Consider the following 16,248-nt stretch of genomic DNA (forward strand, 5'->3'; position numbering starts at 1 on the left):
GACCGCTATCAATTCCCCGTGGAGCCAGCTCTCCACCCGGCCCAGCCCGAGCTTAGCATTCTGCCAGCATCTCGCATCTGGAGAGTGCAGACACAAAATGTAATGTCATAACATTCGCAGTCCAATAACCTTTGCTTCGGGAGACAGCTCCGGCTGTCACAGGAGCCTGGAGGTAAATATTTCAGCAGGCAGAGGCCAGCAAGGGGGTGGGGTGGCGGGGGAGTCTCTGGGCCAGGCTCCCTGAGGCAGGTGGGAGGGGACAGGCACTGCAGGGGAACGCTGGCGTCAAACTTCAACCCGTTTAAAATATACGCACAGTAAATCCAAGGCAAGCGAGCAGGAGCGACTGAAGCCGGGATAAAATATGAGCAGATATAAAGCCAGACACCTTTATTGTTCTGAAATGTCTTCCAACAAGTTATGGGACCAGAGCTTGACCCTAACCTACCATATTGCTATATGACAGGACACCAAGCTGAGTCTTGGAATGAGGGCGCAAAGGGGCTCACTGCCCCTCACCAGGCTGCGGTCTTGCCTGCCCGTCCGGTGCAGGCCCCTGCACTCTGTGGGAATCTGACCCTGACTTTGCTGCCTGAAAGCAGAGGACCCTCTGACCCCAAGTTTTGCTGGGCCTTCCCCTTGGTTACATGAATGATGTCCTGCCTACGATAGCCGAGGTGTGTCCATGACCTCATAAAACGACAGGCACTTAGTATTTACTGAGCACCTATTATGCACCAGCAACGGTCACAGATTCTGGGGACACAGAAGTATGTATAAGAGCACGGACTTCCCAACCGGATCGGAGGCTGAATCTCAGTGCGGCCCCCAAGCACAGCTGCTGGCACTTCGTCCCCTCTGTCCCTTCTCAGGCGTCTGCAGTGCCTCCGTTTTTTCCCAGGAAATACAGGCCAAGAGCCGGACACATGGGGCCTTCGTGAGACTTCAGCACTCTAATCTATCCAAAGTGCTCAGCCCAGGCCCACCATGTGGCTGCTTGTGAGCGACATCCTCTCTGGGCCTCAGTTTGCCCCTCTGTAAAAGGGGGCAGCAGCAGCACGTACCCTACAGGGTTGTGAGGACTCAATGGTTAATACAAGTGGAGGCGTCCGTCAGCAGGAAGGGCTCAATGATTGGTCAGGATTATTCTCACACAGAAGAGGGGACCCTGGAGGCTCAGCCAACAGAATAGGCCATCCACCTCTCTGTTTTAGGGTCTCCAGGACAGTGACAAATGGTGGGTGGGGTGCAGGAAGAAAAGCAAAGACACTATCACCTGCAGGAGTTCTGAACAGGTCTGACAGCACCTGCATGCAAATCTGATGCAAATACACATGACCCCTCACTCCCACCACACGCCCTGGAATGACCCCCGCGGCTTTGGTTTCCTAGGAAGTTCTGCTCAACCAGACAGCCTCAGACGAGGCCAGGCAAGCCCTGGCTGGTGCCGGTGGCTGGGAGGCCTTGGGGCCTGAGTTCCCTTTCCTGATCAGCAAGGGCCATTCTAAGGTTCAGAGAGGGCCCTCGGTGTCACAGAGCTTTCCTCCCCACTGCAGGACTCACGACATACCTGTGACCTGGCCTGGAGGTGCTTCATCTGACCCATCTTCTCCCCACCTTGTCATAACCCAGCCTCCCCAGGTAGAGCCAGCCACCTTCCACTGACCCTCACCATTGGTCAGAACCAGCTCTGGGGAAGCAAAGAAGCCCGGATGCTGCCTGCCTTCCTTTCACCCTTTCTTCCACCCGTCTACCCACCTGCCCACCCACCCACCCACCCATCCATCCACCTGGCCACCCACCCATCCATCCACCTGCCGACTCACCCACCCATCCATCCACTTGCCCATCCATCCATCCATCCCATCCATCCATCCAAATAGCCTTTCTTTCATTCAAATATCCATTCAAACACCAATCCTTCCTTCTTCTTTCTCTCCACCCATCCATCCTTCCATTCACCCATCTGTGCAGCCAGCAAGTATTTATTGAGCACCAGACACTGTCCCAGGTTCTGGGGACACACTGGCAAGCTAATGGAATGTATAAGCTCTCCCAATGTGTATGCTCAAGCCCAGGGAGATTAAAACAACACACTAACGGAAATCAATGAACAAGATAATTTTGGATAATTAGTGTCGAGTATGAGGAAGGAAGCAAATCAAGGAGATACAAGTGAGTGATTCCGTGGGGGAAGCCATCAGATCGGGTGATCCAGAAAGGCCGCATGGAGGAGGTGATGTTTGAGCTGAGGCCTGAGGGCGGAAGGAGCCAATCACGCAAAGTTCTGGTAAAGGGCAAAGTTCTGGTAAAGGGAACAGCAAGTGCAAAGACCCCTAGGCGGAACCAGGAGATGGGACCAGAGAAGATCATGCCGGTAGGGCTCGAGGGGGGTGGGTGAGGGACTGGGTGGAGAGAAGGCTGGACACCTGGGAAGGGCCAATTCTGGGAAACTGGCAGGTGTGGGACTCAGCAGGGCCTGGAGGCTGGACTGTCAGGTTCTGGGGGAGCCCACACCCTGCTCAGGGCCAGTGTCTGCTGCGCAGGGCCCGGGAGCCTGCGTGGAGGACCTGTGGCGGCGGTCCCTGACCAGCAAAGCTGTTGCGAGAGACCCCAGTTGTCAGACGGTGAGTGAGAACATCCCAGCGACACTCCTTGTGGTCTTCAAGTGGTTCCAGAGGCCCCACACTCAGACTGCCAAGAACTAGGGGGAGCTGACACGAGAGGACCCTGTGTGTGACGCTGCATGTGGCCCTGGTGGGCCCAGAACCTCTGTGCCTCAGTTTCCCCACATGACACTATGTTACTGCAGGGCAGTGAGGAGTATCTGGCTCATGTGAACAGGCCTGAGCCCCACGATCCGGGACTCCAGACTGGGAGCCCCTCTTTTCTCCTTCTGGCTTGACACCAATGCTCACCCAGCAAGACCGCACAGTGCTAACTGGTCCTGGCTGAAGCCAAGGGCACCACCCACCCACTGCAGGGCCAGAGGGAGGGCCGGAGAAGGAACCCCTCAGGCTCACACCCAGCGGTGGCTCCTGAGGCCCCAGGGGAGGCGGGGTGCCCGCCAGCCAGGCTTGGAAAGATGGCAGGTGAGAGGCCCGTCGTTCCACTCTTGGGGGCCCACTTGTGGAAACCCAGCTGGCAGGAGGGACCGCAGTGGGAGCCGCAGCCGCTCCCAAAGCCCACTGGCCAAAGCTGGCAGGTGGGGCTGCCCCAAGGGGTTCTAGGAGTATTGCTCTGGCCCCTCTCACCTCCAACATCCCACGGGGATGACATCTGTAAACGGGAACCCCAGGAGAAGGTTCTGGAAGGAGCTTCCCAGAATGGCAGCAGGGGGTGGGGGAGCGAGTTCCAGCCCCAGTCGCACAGAGTGCTGACTCCTTCCAAGGCTTTTCATGAAAAAGCCAGTCGTCCTCTCCTGGCCATTTTACGAGCGGAGAAACCGAGGCCCAGAGGGGGTGAGCATCTCCCTGAGGGTCACCCAGCTGGGAGCAGAGCCGGCGCTATAAACCAACGCTGCTGCTGCTGCTGAAAACAGCAGTAGGTCTCACTTCCACAGAGTGAGATACGCAACCCTGTTTTTAAGCATGTCACATTTACAGCCCGTTTCATCATCACAGAGCTCCATTATTATTATCCCATTTTACACATGAGAAGACTGAGGCAAGAGAGCATAAGGGACTTGCCCATTTACATCGTAGGTAAGATGGTGGGGCTGGGCTTTGAACCAGGTAGGATGGGGCGCTGGCCCCTTTTAGAATCAGCTGCCCTCACCACTGTTGGGGCAGGAGGGCTGTAAATGTGGGGGTATCTGTTGCAATTTCAGGGCTGCACTGCTGAGCTGAACAGGGACAAGGGGGCATGTGAAGAATCCCACCTACAGTCACCCGTGGTTCTCAGGGTGGGAGGTGGGGGTGGTCTCTGAGCTGGTGTCCCATCAACCCTGCCTTATCATACAGAGGCCCTGACCAAAGGGCCCGCGGTCATGCGGCCACTGCAGCCCAGACAGGCCTGCACAGTGACACCTGCTCTGTGTGCCCTCCGGGCATGGGGATCGTCCCCCTCAATTAGGAAGAACTGTCCTCCCCTGGCACCCCCCCGCCCAGAGTGTGAGCCAACCATGAAAACCTCCTGTGGCCCTCTCCCACCCTCCCACAAGTTCAGGGCCGTGGCAGGCCCTCGCTGGAGCTGGAGCCAGAGCCGTCCTGGCCCGGGGGTCACCAGCGGTCATTGTTAATGGCTCCGCTCCTCTGCCCAGCTCTGTCTCCGCAAGGGAGTGATCTATGACCCCATTACCCGCTGAGGCCTCTGAAGGCTCCAGGATGGATGACCAGCTGCCCTGGGAGAGCGGGGAGGCGAAAACACACGCAGGTGACAAATGAACTTCATCAGACTCCCCGGGTCTCATTATCATCCATCAGCAGCCAGCCCAACCCAGGGAGGGGGGGTGGCTGCTTGCCGGGGGAGGGGGCTGTGGACCCCCCCCCCTGAGCGGGTCCAACTAACCATGGCTCTCCGCCCTGCCTCCAGTCAGGGCCCCGGGACCACGAGAAGGAAAAGAGCGCCGGGAGTGGTGCCGTAGCAAGTCCCCCACTGGGGCGGTCCGTCCTGCTGGGAGGTTTTGAACGCACTTGGGAGTGGACTCAAGATAGTGGAGGCCATGCTGGGAGACACACGGCTGACATGTTCCCCCTCTGCCCTGGCTCCTGGCCTCAGACAAGCAGCTACTGGCCGGCAGCACCGTCCCAAAACACCTGCCCAGGTTGCCCTGCCCGCTGGGCCCAGCATGTGACAAAGGACCTCCTCAGCAAGTATGGTCTTGTCTCCCATCTGGCAGAGCCACCCAGGGCCTGGGGCAGGTGACAGGGAGCCAAAGGGACCTTCAGGAGAGGAAGCAGCTCTGTAGGCCGGGCAGGGTGGGCGGGGGCCGGTGCCCAGCAGCTAACCTGGCTCAGCAGAGGCTGAGTAGTGGGGAGCACAGCAGGCCCCTCTAAAGGCCAATCTCCCAACCTCCACTGGTCACTTGCCAAAGAGCCCCCAGGGCAGCCAAGGCCCAGGAGCCTAGAACAGGCCTGCTCTGTGTCCCGTCCTGCCCCCATCCCTGCGGGACCAATTCGAGTCACTCCACTCCTCTAGGCACGCATGTGTCCCCTCCTGCCCCCTTTCCTGCGGGACCAATTCGAGTCACTCCACTCCTCCAGGCACGCGTGTGTCCCCTCAGGAGGGCCTGGCCTTAACTAGCTGGAGCTCATCAAGGTCGCCGTAGATGAAGGCTGCAGGGCATCCAGACTGTTCCACCCACACACCTGGCCTCTGTGGGCTGAGCCGCTGCCTGCACAGGTCCCAGCTCGTAAGAAAAGCCAAAATGAGACCCAGGGGGCAGGGGGACGGGGAAACCAAATCTTTTCTCATGATAATATTTGAGGCCACTTCTTCAGTGTCTGCTCTCTGCAGGCTCCGTGTGAGCTGTAGCAGAAGCAGCGTGAGCCTCCTGGTGAGGCCGTGGGGTGGGCGCTAATGTTACTTCTGGTTCATATGTGCAGAAATAAAGTTCAGAGAGGTCAAGAGGATAGTCTGAGGCCACACAGCAAGTCAAGAGCAGAGCTGGGAGGAAGCCAGCATCCTCACACCTGTGGACTAGTTTGGGGGCCACAGAGAGGTTCTCCAAACTGAGCCCAGCCTCCAGAAGACAAAGACTTGCAGTTCACTTGTCCTCACAGAGGGGGTCTTGGCCAGTGTGGGCACATGCCTCCTCTCAAAGGGGGCCTCTGGGCCCTTGGATCAGGGGGCCTACGCTGGGTGGTCCCCACAGGCACGTCCCTATCCCTCCCTCAGCCTGGCCCCATCTATGAAGGGAGGCGATGCTGACTGCCTCTGAGCAGAGTTCAGGGCCAGGCGCTCTGTGAAGCTGCTTTGGAAAATAAAGGCTCCCAAAGTGGAGGGATTGTTGGCGTAAACTGGATTCTGAGGAGACAACCAACCGGGATCTGAACCAAAGATGGGGGTGGCTGCCAAGCCCTGCAGGGAACGGCCAAGGATTGATGACAACAGCCTCTGGGCCAAGGACACAATTCTGTGGGCCCCATGCCACCGGCCTAGGAACCAGTGGTCCACTCTGACCCCAGCCTCTGCAGGTAAGGAGGACCCCCCCCATGACTTTCTGCCCTCAGGGGTTCCCTTTAATGGCAGACACATATTTCCTCAGCTCTACCCTCAAAACCCTGCTGCTGTCTCCTCCCAGCCTCTACTCCCCTCCCCAAGCAGACAGACACCCACAGGGCAATTAGAGGGAAGCATGAATAGTCAATTGTGGGCAGCGACTAAGGAAATTCACTGTCACCCAGGCTAGTGGAGGGAGGAGTGTGTGTCAGAGCGACGCCATAAGAGCGTGTGTGTGTGTGTGTGTGTGTGTGTGTGTGCGCGAGCGCGTGCGCATGCACATGGATGTGTGTACTTGAGTGTGAGACAGATAGTATGTGTATATGTATGTGAGTATACACGTGTGCTTGCGTACTGAGGATTGTGTGCCTGTGTTGGGAGCCGTGTGTGTGTGTGTGTGTGTGTGTGTGTGTGTGTGTGTGTGTGTGCACACTTGTGCAGGGAGCTCTCTGTGCCTACACCAGGCCCAGAAGGTTATAGTGAAGGGCGCAGTGACAACCCCAGGCTGGATGGTGGGGGTATGTCCCTGCTCCCAGATGGGCCGACGTGGAGGAGGGCTCCTAGGATTTCTGCTCTTACTCGGAAGCACTTAGACCTGCTCTGCGTCTGTGCTTGAAAACAGGACAGCCCCGGGCCCTGTCCTTCCCGGTCACCCGAGGGGTCTGAACATGGGAAGATTTAGTGGTCCCTGCTTGTCCTCTCAGACACCAGTGCTCACAGCAGGGCCTCATGGCTGATTAGCCTTGGGAGGGGTGTAAACCCTGTCCCTGAGGGTCCAGGAATACAAAGGGGCTGGCCCCCTCCCCACCCAGGGCTGTGGATAAAGGAAGGGCCGGGATGCCAAGATAAGGTTGCATGCGAGTGACCAGGGAGGGAGCAACAGGCGGCAGAGATAAGCCACAGGAGCCCCTCAGGCCCTGCGGTGGTGTGTCGCCAGGAGATAACCACATTTCAGGGGGTGGCCCCGGTCCGGCCCAGGACCGCGTGATTGATGCACTGTGGACAAGCCGCCCGCGTGCAGGAGAGGGGAGCAGCAGAAAACAGGGGCTCTGCGGAAGCCCGGGAGACCTGGAGAGGGAGCTGGCAGAGAGCCCGCTCTGTCATCTATTCCTGGGCCTTGGGCGGGACTCTCTTGGGCACCCCAGGGAGGCGCGCACTCGGCCTGCCCAGAGTCAGCGAGGCTCTCCCAGGCTGCTGTCAGGCCGAGGGACCTGACACTGAGCCGTCCCCGCCTCCAGTTTGTTCCGTGATGACAATTCTCTCTAAAAACAGACACAGTGGCCTCAGGTCTACCCAGCAGCTTCTTGAGAGGTGGTTAGCATAAGCGAGTCCTCCCAGGCCTGGCCAGTGTTCTGAGCCCTCCGACCCTAAGAAGCGGCCACAGAGTTGCCAGCTTCAGTTCAGTGTTAGCGAGAACCGCCATGGTCTGGCTGCCTGGTTTGAATCCTGGCTGTCTAACTGCCAAACCTCAATTCCCTCATCTGTAAAATGGGCTAATGCCATCTACCTTCTAGGGATGTCATGAACACTAAATCGGCACCTAGTAAGAGCTTTATACACCTTATTGAATAAAATAGTCTGACCTAGCAGATTCCTCTCCTAAACATATACCCAAAAGAACTGAAAATAGGTGTTTGAAGTCCAACTTGCACAGGAATAATTACAGCAGCATTATGCACATGAGCCAAAGGTGGAGATGGCCCAAGTGTCCAGGAACGGAAGAAAGAACACGTAAGATGTGGTCTAGCTATACACTGGAACGTTATTCAGTCATGTAAAGGAATGGGGCACTGATTCACTCTACAACATGGATGAATCTTGAAGTCATGATGCTGAGTGAGAGAAGCCAGGTACAAAAGACCACACAATCAGGATTCCATTTATATGAAGTGTCCGGAAAAGGCACATCCATGGAGACAGCGTAGCTTAGTGGTTGCCAGGGGCTGGGGGAGGGAGAATATGAAATGACTGTCAATGGCGATGGGAGTTTCCTTCTGGGGTGATGAAAATGTTTTTGAACTAGATAGTTGTGATGGCTACACAATATTTTTAAAAATATGTTTTTGTTGATTTTTAGAGAGAGAGAGGAAGGGAGAGGGATAGAGAAAGAGAAAGAGAAAGATCAATGGGAGAGAAACATCAGTTGGCTGCCTCCTGCACGCCTCCTACTGGGAATCAAACCGGTGACCTCTTGGTTCATGGGTCAGTGTTCAACCACTGAGCCATGCCAGCCGGGCGGTTGAACAATATGTTGAATGTACTAAATGCCACTGAACAGTTTACTTCAAAATGGTCAGTTTTATGTTATGTGAATTTTACCTCAATTAAAATAAATTAAATAAACATGCATTACAAGGACTTTCCCAGACAACCAGTGTGTTCCCACACCCACCTGAACATTCACAGGTCCCCAAATAAAAGGCAAAGGGAAGGATGTCCCACCCGGAAGCAGGATGGTGCCTTCCGGACGGACGCAGGAGCAGTGGAGGGCTGGCTTTCAAGCCGGATGATAGGTCAGGGGCTCGTGACGAAGACCCCCCAGTGAGTACTAATTGGATCTAATTAGATCTGGGCCGCACCAAGCGGAGCCAATTTGTGAACTGTGTTTATGTCAGGATTTTGAATTGCTACCATCTAACGCAGAGCACAGACCACATGTCTAAGGTCCAACCCTTAACCGAGCATGATGGGGAGCTGTGGAGATGGGGAGCATAGCCCAGAATGGAGTGCCAGGAGGTAGGGGCACCTAGGCAGTGTGGAGGGTCCCTCACCTCACCTTGCCCCCACCTCTATCTTGCTTGTGACCTTGACCAAGCGGCTCCTCAGGCGTTATAACCATGGGGGTTGATCCAGGAACTCAGGGAAGAGATGCGGGTGTCGCAGTGTCTCCACCACTCAGATGGAGCCCTAGGGCATCACCCCTTCTCCACCCTGAACCATCTCCCTCTGTTTCCAAGAAGACCTTGACCACCCTCCTTTGCATCTCTCCTCCTCCAGGACGCCCTCCTGAGACTGCCTTAACCCTCAGTGTGCCCAGCTGGACTTTAAGATCCCCGAGGACAAGACCCTGACTGTTGTTTAGGTAACCTTCCATGGTAACCTTCCATGTGGGAACTTCCTGGCCAGTCCTGTGGTCCTTGTAATCCATCAGAATATTCAGGAAATGGCTTTCTGAGTCCAAACACCTGATGTTCTGTCTTTGGATTGGGAAAACAAGCCCCTTGCCCACCACGCCTGGCAGGGTTGGGGTGCCCAGTAGATATGGATGGGGCAGGAAGGCCAACAGGCTGGGCCCTCTGGAGTACCAGACCCTGGACTCTGCAAAGATCTTATCTCCAGGGAGGAGGAGGAGGAGGACAACCGCAGCAGCCCACTTCCCTTGCCTCCTGGGCCATGGCCACGGGGCTCTGGCCAGGCAGGGGCCAGGCAGCAGAGGGAGCATGTGCCTGGTGGAGGGACTCCAGGCCCCCTCATGCTGGGGGTGTGGCAACCCTCCAGGGAATAGGGGTGAGACCCAGTAGCCTGAGGCGGGGCAGCGTGAAATGTCCCCAGGAGCGAGGCTGCTCATTTTGGTGAGACCTGGGCTGATCCACAAGAACCAGAAGGCCTGGGAGTGACTAGTGGCTCACCACAGGGCTGGGGAAGAAAACCCACGCCTGGAAGCACCTACTGTGTGCTCGGGGCACCTAGCTGATCTCTTCAAGAATAAGGTATGGGTATCAATCAATAATGGCTAAGAGGAAAGGGGAGAAGAAAGTCTTACTTTTCTTATTTTGCTGATCCACCTGTCCATTCATATCAGTGCCGGGCACTGTCCTGGGTGCTGGGAGGAGGAGAGGAACGGGAACAGTGGGGCAGCAGACCACAAGCAAGGAAAATCTGTGAAATACGCGACTAGATGGTGACATGTGCCCAGGACACCCCAAAGGAAGGACAGGGATGGGACATGGAGGAGGTGGATGTCGTAGAAAGGTGGTCAGGAAAGCTAGAAGAGGCAGGGACTTCACCTACAGACCCGAGGGAAGTGAGGTGGCCCTGTGGCTCTCTGGGGAGCGGCCAGCAGCAGGACCAGGGCCTGGGGGGCAAGCTGGACCACCGAGGGGGCATATGCTCAGAGGGCTAGGGGGCTGGTCCAGATTTGCCAGCCAGTAAGTGCCAGAGCTGAGACTGGAAGCCAGATAGTTTTATTCTCTAGTCCTCTGTTGGCACCGGTGGGGAGGGTCCGATTCTGCTACCCCCACCGCTGTTTCAGCAGAACGTCTCCTGAGGGGAGAAGATGGCAGAGGCACTAAGGCAGCCAGATGGCTGGGGACCAAGGAAGTGAAGGGAGACGGGGGCCATTTTCCATGCCCGGTGGCCTGCCCAGCACACCCAGAGACCTAGGTTGTGCATAAGGTCACAGGGCACAAAGGCTGACCCAGACCTCAGCCTCCTCGCCTCTAAGATGGGTTCATAAGTGCACCTGCCTCTTTAGAGGCCTGGGGAGGATGCAAAGATTGAATCTGTGCAAAGCATGGAGAGCAGGCCTCCTCTCTGTCCAAGCTCCCTGCCCTGGCCCGCCTCATCCTGACCTCCAGGAGATGGGCAGCCATTCCCAGAGAAATCCACCAAACCGCAGGAGTCCCCAGGCGGGCTGGGGCGCAGATGGCCAGGCTGATAAGCCCTCTCCTAGGGACAGGGCTGCCTGCAGGAGGCCCGAGATAAGGCTGAGTGGCCACCACAGAAGTTCCAGCACAATCTCCACAGGCCAGGACGCCTCGCCCCCAGCTCCCACGGACACCAGAGGGAGGCCTCCCCCTGCAACCCTGAAGGTGTTTATGAACCCAGGGCTCATCCCTGCTGCCCTGCCACCCCTAGGGGACAAGGAAGGTGAGCCCCAACCTCCCGCCTGCCAGGACCTCCAAGTGTTAGAGCAGTGGTTCTCAACCTTCTGGCCCTTTAAATACAGTTCCTCATGTTGTGACCCAACCATAAAATTATTTTTGTTGCTACTTCCTAACTGTCATGTTGCTACCATTATGAATCGTAATGTAAATATCTGATATGCAGGATGGTCTTAGGCGACCCCTGTGAAAGGGTCGTTCGACCGCCAAAGGGGTCGGGACCCACAGGTTGAGAACCGCTGTGTTAGAGGAAGTCTCTACCCAGGACCCCTGGAGCGAGAAGAAGTAATTGGCATTTTCTACTCACTGTCCCTGCTGCAAGTGCTTTCCATCATGATCTCATTCCATCCACCCACAACCCTCCACTTTTCAGATGAGAGAGCTAAGGCACAGAGAGATTAGGTAACGTGCCCCAGGTCACACAGTGAGGAAAGGTTTCTACTGGCGTCAATTCCCAGGTTCCGTTTGGCCCGCAGCCCAACTGTGAGCCCTTGAGTTGAGACTTTATGTTTGGCAAGGAGGGCCAGGAGCCACGGAGGGACCGGCGGGGGCCGGGCGGCAGGGTTCCCACCAGTTCTGCCGCTACATAGATGCCTGTGGTGAATGGGTGCACAGGCTATCCTGAGACACACAGATGTCCCTCTGACCTCTGGGGACTAGACAAGGCTTCCTGCAACCCCCCCAAACCCTCAGACCGTGTGCGGCCCACCATGGGCGCCCCTTCATCCACAATCACTCACACACATCACCCTGACCAGCATTCCAGGCTTATGATCAAAGGTAACCAGAATTCCAGACCCAAAATCAAACTGTGGTCGGTGGAAAAGATGCGAGGGAGGCCCTGGGCCACTGCACGACTCGACCTGAACGGCCCCTGAGACTGCGCAGCACACGGCCTGTCCTACAGCAGAAGCAATCGGAGACCATTAGGACCCCCAGCCCTGGTGGTGGTGGCCATGCAGGGGGTGTGCTGACGGCCTGTGTCGCTTTAGACAAACCTCTTTCCCCAGAACAGAACAGCTCTCCCTCCAAAATGACCCCTCCTTGCTACTCTTCATGCCCCTTCACAGTGCCCCTTACCCAGCCCAGCCCTGGCCCAGTGGGACCCCCACTCAAACCTTGTGCTGCGGGGGCACCTGTGGCTTGGCAGGACCTGGCACTGAGGGATGAAGGCTCAGACATCTGCCGCGCCCCCCCCCTCCCGCCTGGGCGCACCTCCAGCTCCTGGCTCCCGCGGTGACAGCCTGCCTCCCACAGCTCGGAGAACAGAGCCAGGCTGTGTTCACGTGTCCCCGCTGGGACCACAGGGCGGGCGGGTGGGAGCAGAGCCACCACCCCACATCGCCAGGCCACAGGCTCTGTCTGTGACCAAACCTGCCATTAGGGAGACGCAAGGCGGGCCAGACCAGCCCACCCAGCCACCGAACTCACCCCAGACCTGCCCCTGGGGGCCGGGACTGTCCCTAAAGATGGGGAAGGGGGTAGTGGCTGAAGGGCAGGGCTACAGCAGCAGCAGCACGCGTAACAGCCCAGCATCCCCAACACCAGAGAAGATGGAGATGCTTGGTCATCCCCACTCTACAGATTGGCAAAGTGAGGCTCAGAAGGCACGCACTGACCTGTCCGCACCCCTAGTTCCTGAGACTGTGCTGTGGGCCATCTCGCTGTGCTCTGCTTCCTGGGGGCAGGAGGAGGAAGCCAAGGTGCACCAGCTGCGGTGGGGGAGGGGCACTCGGGGACGTAGGGGGCTGAGGGCGGTTGCTCAGGCCCAAGGAGGCAGGAGGGAGGCTGACCCAGAGTGTAGAGGTTGATGCCTGGTGGGGATTTCTGCTTCGGAATTGCTGGGCGGGTCCCAGGTCCTGAGTATCCCGGAAGAGGCCTCCCACTCTCCCGAGACGGAGTTTCCTTATCTGTAAACAGGCTAATGGCTTGAGAGCTGGCATGCACTAGGTGCTTAATAAATGCTTCTTCCCTTCCCGTACCCGCTGGGTGAGGAGAAGAGGGTCAGAGGATCAGAGGCGGGGAGGGTGGCCGGGGGTTGCCCCCAGGGTGGCATTTTCTGACGACTTCTGAGCACAGTGGTTCTGGATAATGGGGCTGTGTCTCAGCACAGTGGTTCTGGATAATGGGGCTGTGTCTCACCTTGGTGGCCTGCCTCCCACCCTGGTCCAGTCAGGATCCTAAGGTTCCTGCGTTTCTTCCCACTTGGAGGAGGTGGGCTGGGGGTGGTCCCGGAGGTGACACTGGGACTCAGACAAGAGCAGCAGTGATGACGGGGACAGCGACAACCAGGGTGCTGCCAGTTCACACGGCCAAGCTGGGTTGTCCTGAGGGGACCCACTCCATTCTCATAGCCCCGGCCAGTGAGCTTTATGGCAGGAAGTAGCCCAGAGAGGTTAGGTGGCTCGTTTGGGCCACACAGCTCTAAATGGCAGTGCCAGGATCCCAACCCAGGCCAGGTCCGGAGCCCCACTTTTCATGCCATATTTGGGAAGTAAGGGGTGTCTGGGATGGTCTCTCGGCCCCCGTAGGAGAGAGCGTGGGGCTAATGTCACTGAGGGGAAGAATCTGGTTTTTCTCTCAGCTGTCCTAGCTCTATTGAGGACAGGGGCCTTCTCCCTGCCTCGGGGGGTGGGGTGGGGTGGGATTTGGGGTCCCAAAAGCTGGCCTCAGGGGCCTCTTCTTCCACAGCCCCCACTGAACCAGCAGGTCAAGTGTGTCACGTCTCCACCCCTCCCTGCCTCCAGGGATGGTGGGCCTGGCCAGCTGCCAAAGCCACTGTCTGTTTACTAATTCCCTCGGCTCAAAGCCGCAGGGGCCACCTCACATGCTGGGCCTGCTGGACGCACACACTGTCACGCACACAGAACCACACAAACTCAGAATCACTCAGAGAGAGAGAGAGAGAGAGAGAAAAAGAGAGAGAGAGAGAGAGAGAGAGAGAGAGAGAGAGAGAGAGAGAGAGAGAAAGTCCCCAGAGAGACAGGATAAGGAGCTGCTGATCTAGAAACCCACTTGACCTGTCTGTCCTGAGGTGCCAAGAGGGAGAGTGAGAGGGTGGCCTGGCAGACAACACCCGGCCATGCAGAGAGAATCTGGCGCTGCCATGGCAGCGGGGGGCCGTGGGGACAAAGCACAGTCACACCTGTCCCCGACTGCCTGCTGCCAGTTGGCCAAGGTCTCGGGGCCTCCTGGGAAGAGGGGAGACACCGCATTCGTTCGTTCTTCATTCAAGCCTCCAACACCGTGTACCCTTCCCGCCCAGCCATCCTCCACATCCACCCACCCACCTATCCTAGGAATGGTTAGTGTGCAGACCCTCTTCTAGGCAGCAGTCCGCGTATCAGAGGCTCACCTGACACCACTTGGTGCTGGAAGGAGACGGAGGTGAGGACAGGACACGTACCAGCAATAGCAATACTGTGATTAAATGTTTGCTATGCACATTGCCTCATGTAACCCTCACAGGGACCCTGTGCGGCAGCTGCCCGCAGCAGCCCCACTTTACAGATGAGGAAACTGAGGCTCCACTAGCAAGGAGCAGATACAAGAGCCTGAGCTCTTCATCTTTCCTTTCCCTTTCCTTCCCTCCCTCTTCCCACTTTTGCCTGTTTTGTTTGACAAGAAAGAGAAATAACCAGAGAAGGCAACTCCAAAATAGCTAATGATTGTGTTATAAGCCACGCAACTGTTATGTCCTGATTTGCCAGGGACAGGCCCAGTGTTCACCTAACATCCTCGTATAATAAATAATACCGCCTCCTATGCTCTCAAATGTGCCCCAGTTTAGAGCTAGTTGAAGCCAAGTAAGCTTTCTTCCCACTTTGAACCCGAGGAAAAGATATAATATTGAAGGAAAGGGGGAAAAGGGAGGTCCCGAGCAATCACGGAAGGCTTCCTGGAGGAGGCAGGGCTGAGTTGCACCTGGAATAAGGGAGACACCTCCCAGCAAGGCTCTGTGCCAAAACCATCCAGGCCAGTGCTCAGCTTTGATTAAGATGGTCTGGATCGCAGCAAGTGCAGGCATGGGTATCAGGCAGTTTGGGAAATGGGGCCTTGGGCCACCTGGGGCGAGTTTGCCACCAGCCATGCAGGCAAGCAGGTGGGCCCGGGCTGGCCAGCCAAGGGAGTGAGGAAGGGGCCGGAGCTGGGGCTGTGCCCGAGTGATGGGAACAGAAAGCACCTGATGGCCCCTGGCTGTTCTCCCAGCACCCATGAGGCAGACAAGATCTGATAGTGCTGCCCCAGCACCCCCTGGGTAGACAAGGTGCCCCACCTCCCATCACCACAGATGCCTCATTGCCTGGCACCTGCTTGTCCTGGCAGGTCTGGGGTTGTCCTCAGCCTAGCAGAGGACATGGAAAGCCACTGCCCACTGTCCTCCAAGCCAAAGCCCTGCGGTGATTCTGGAACCTTCTGGACTTCTCAAATGGGGCTGGACTTCCCATAATTGAGGCTACATCTTATCCTGCATGGTGGTTCAGGGTGCCAGCTCTGTGCCACACTTTGCACCCCGGTTCTGCCACTCAACGGACCAGTCCAGTGCCCATCACCACATCATCTGACCCCTCTGTGCCTCAGTCTTCCCATCTGGAACATGGGGAGGAGAAGAACAGCATCTAGCTCCCAGGGTGTTGTGAGGGTTCAATGCACTGGCTCCTGCCAAGTGTGGCAGAGCCTTGGTATACAGTAGGTGCTTGCTAAATGTCAACTGCTATGGTCTCGCTGCACAGATGAGGTGCACAGAGGAGGACAGGCCTGGATCTGAGACTCAACAAGAAGATTTTCCCATCTGACCTCTGCCCCTCCACAGCCTCTCCAAAGGTTTGGTGGATCTGACTTGACTACTGGGGACAGGAAGCTCACCATGTCTCACCATGTCACAGCTGGCCTGCTTGTGGGTGGGCAGTGTGTCGCTTCTTACTTAGATTAAATTCAAGCCAAGGAGTGGAGGGTCAGGCCAGAGTCTATGCCTCCCACCTCCTAGCCTGGGGCCTTGTGTTGACCAAAAAGCTGGTTGTGATGGGAGGAAGGGGGATGTAGAGAAGACCCACCCCCCACCTGGTACAGGAACGAGAAGCTCCAGGGCTTTGGTGTCACCTGTCCCCACCCAGGGTCTTCGCGGAGGCTTAGATCCATCCTTGGCCTTCTCCACCTGCTTCTCCCCTGGCCTCTTCCGCTCTTTCCTCCCACTTCTGGGAGA

General features: G+C 57.1%; 1 protein-coding gene across 5 annotated transcripts in view; it reads right to left on the reverse strand.

Annotated features, from left to right (window-relative positions):
* Positions 1 to 16,248, reverse strand: part of GSE1 (Gse1 coiled-coil protein) — a 416,692-nt gene that overhangs the window by 234,891 nt on the left and 165,553 nt on the right. The gene's annotated exons all lie outside the window — the stretch shown is intronic.

Source organism: Myotis lucifugus, unplaced genomic scaffold, assembly GCF_000147115.1.
Source record: "Myotis lucifugus unplaced genomic scaffold, Myoluc2.0 scaffold_35, whole genome shotgun sequence".
NCBI classification, from domain to species: domain Eukaryota; kingdom Metazoa; phylum Chordata; class Mammalia; order Chiroptera; family Vespertilionidae; genus Myotis; species Myotis lucifugus.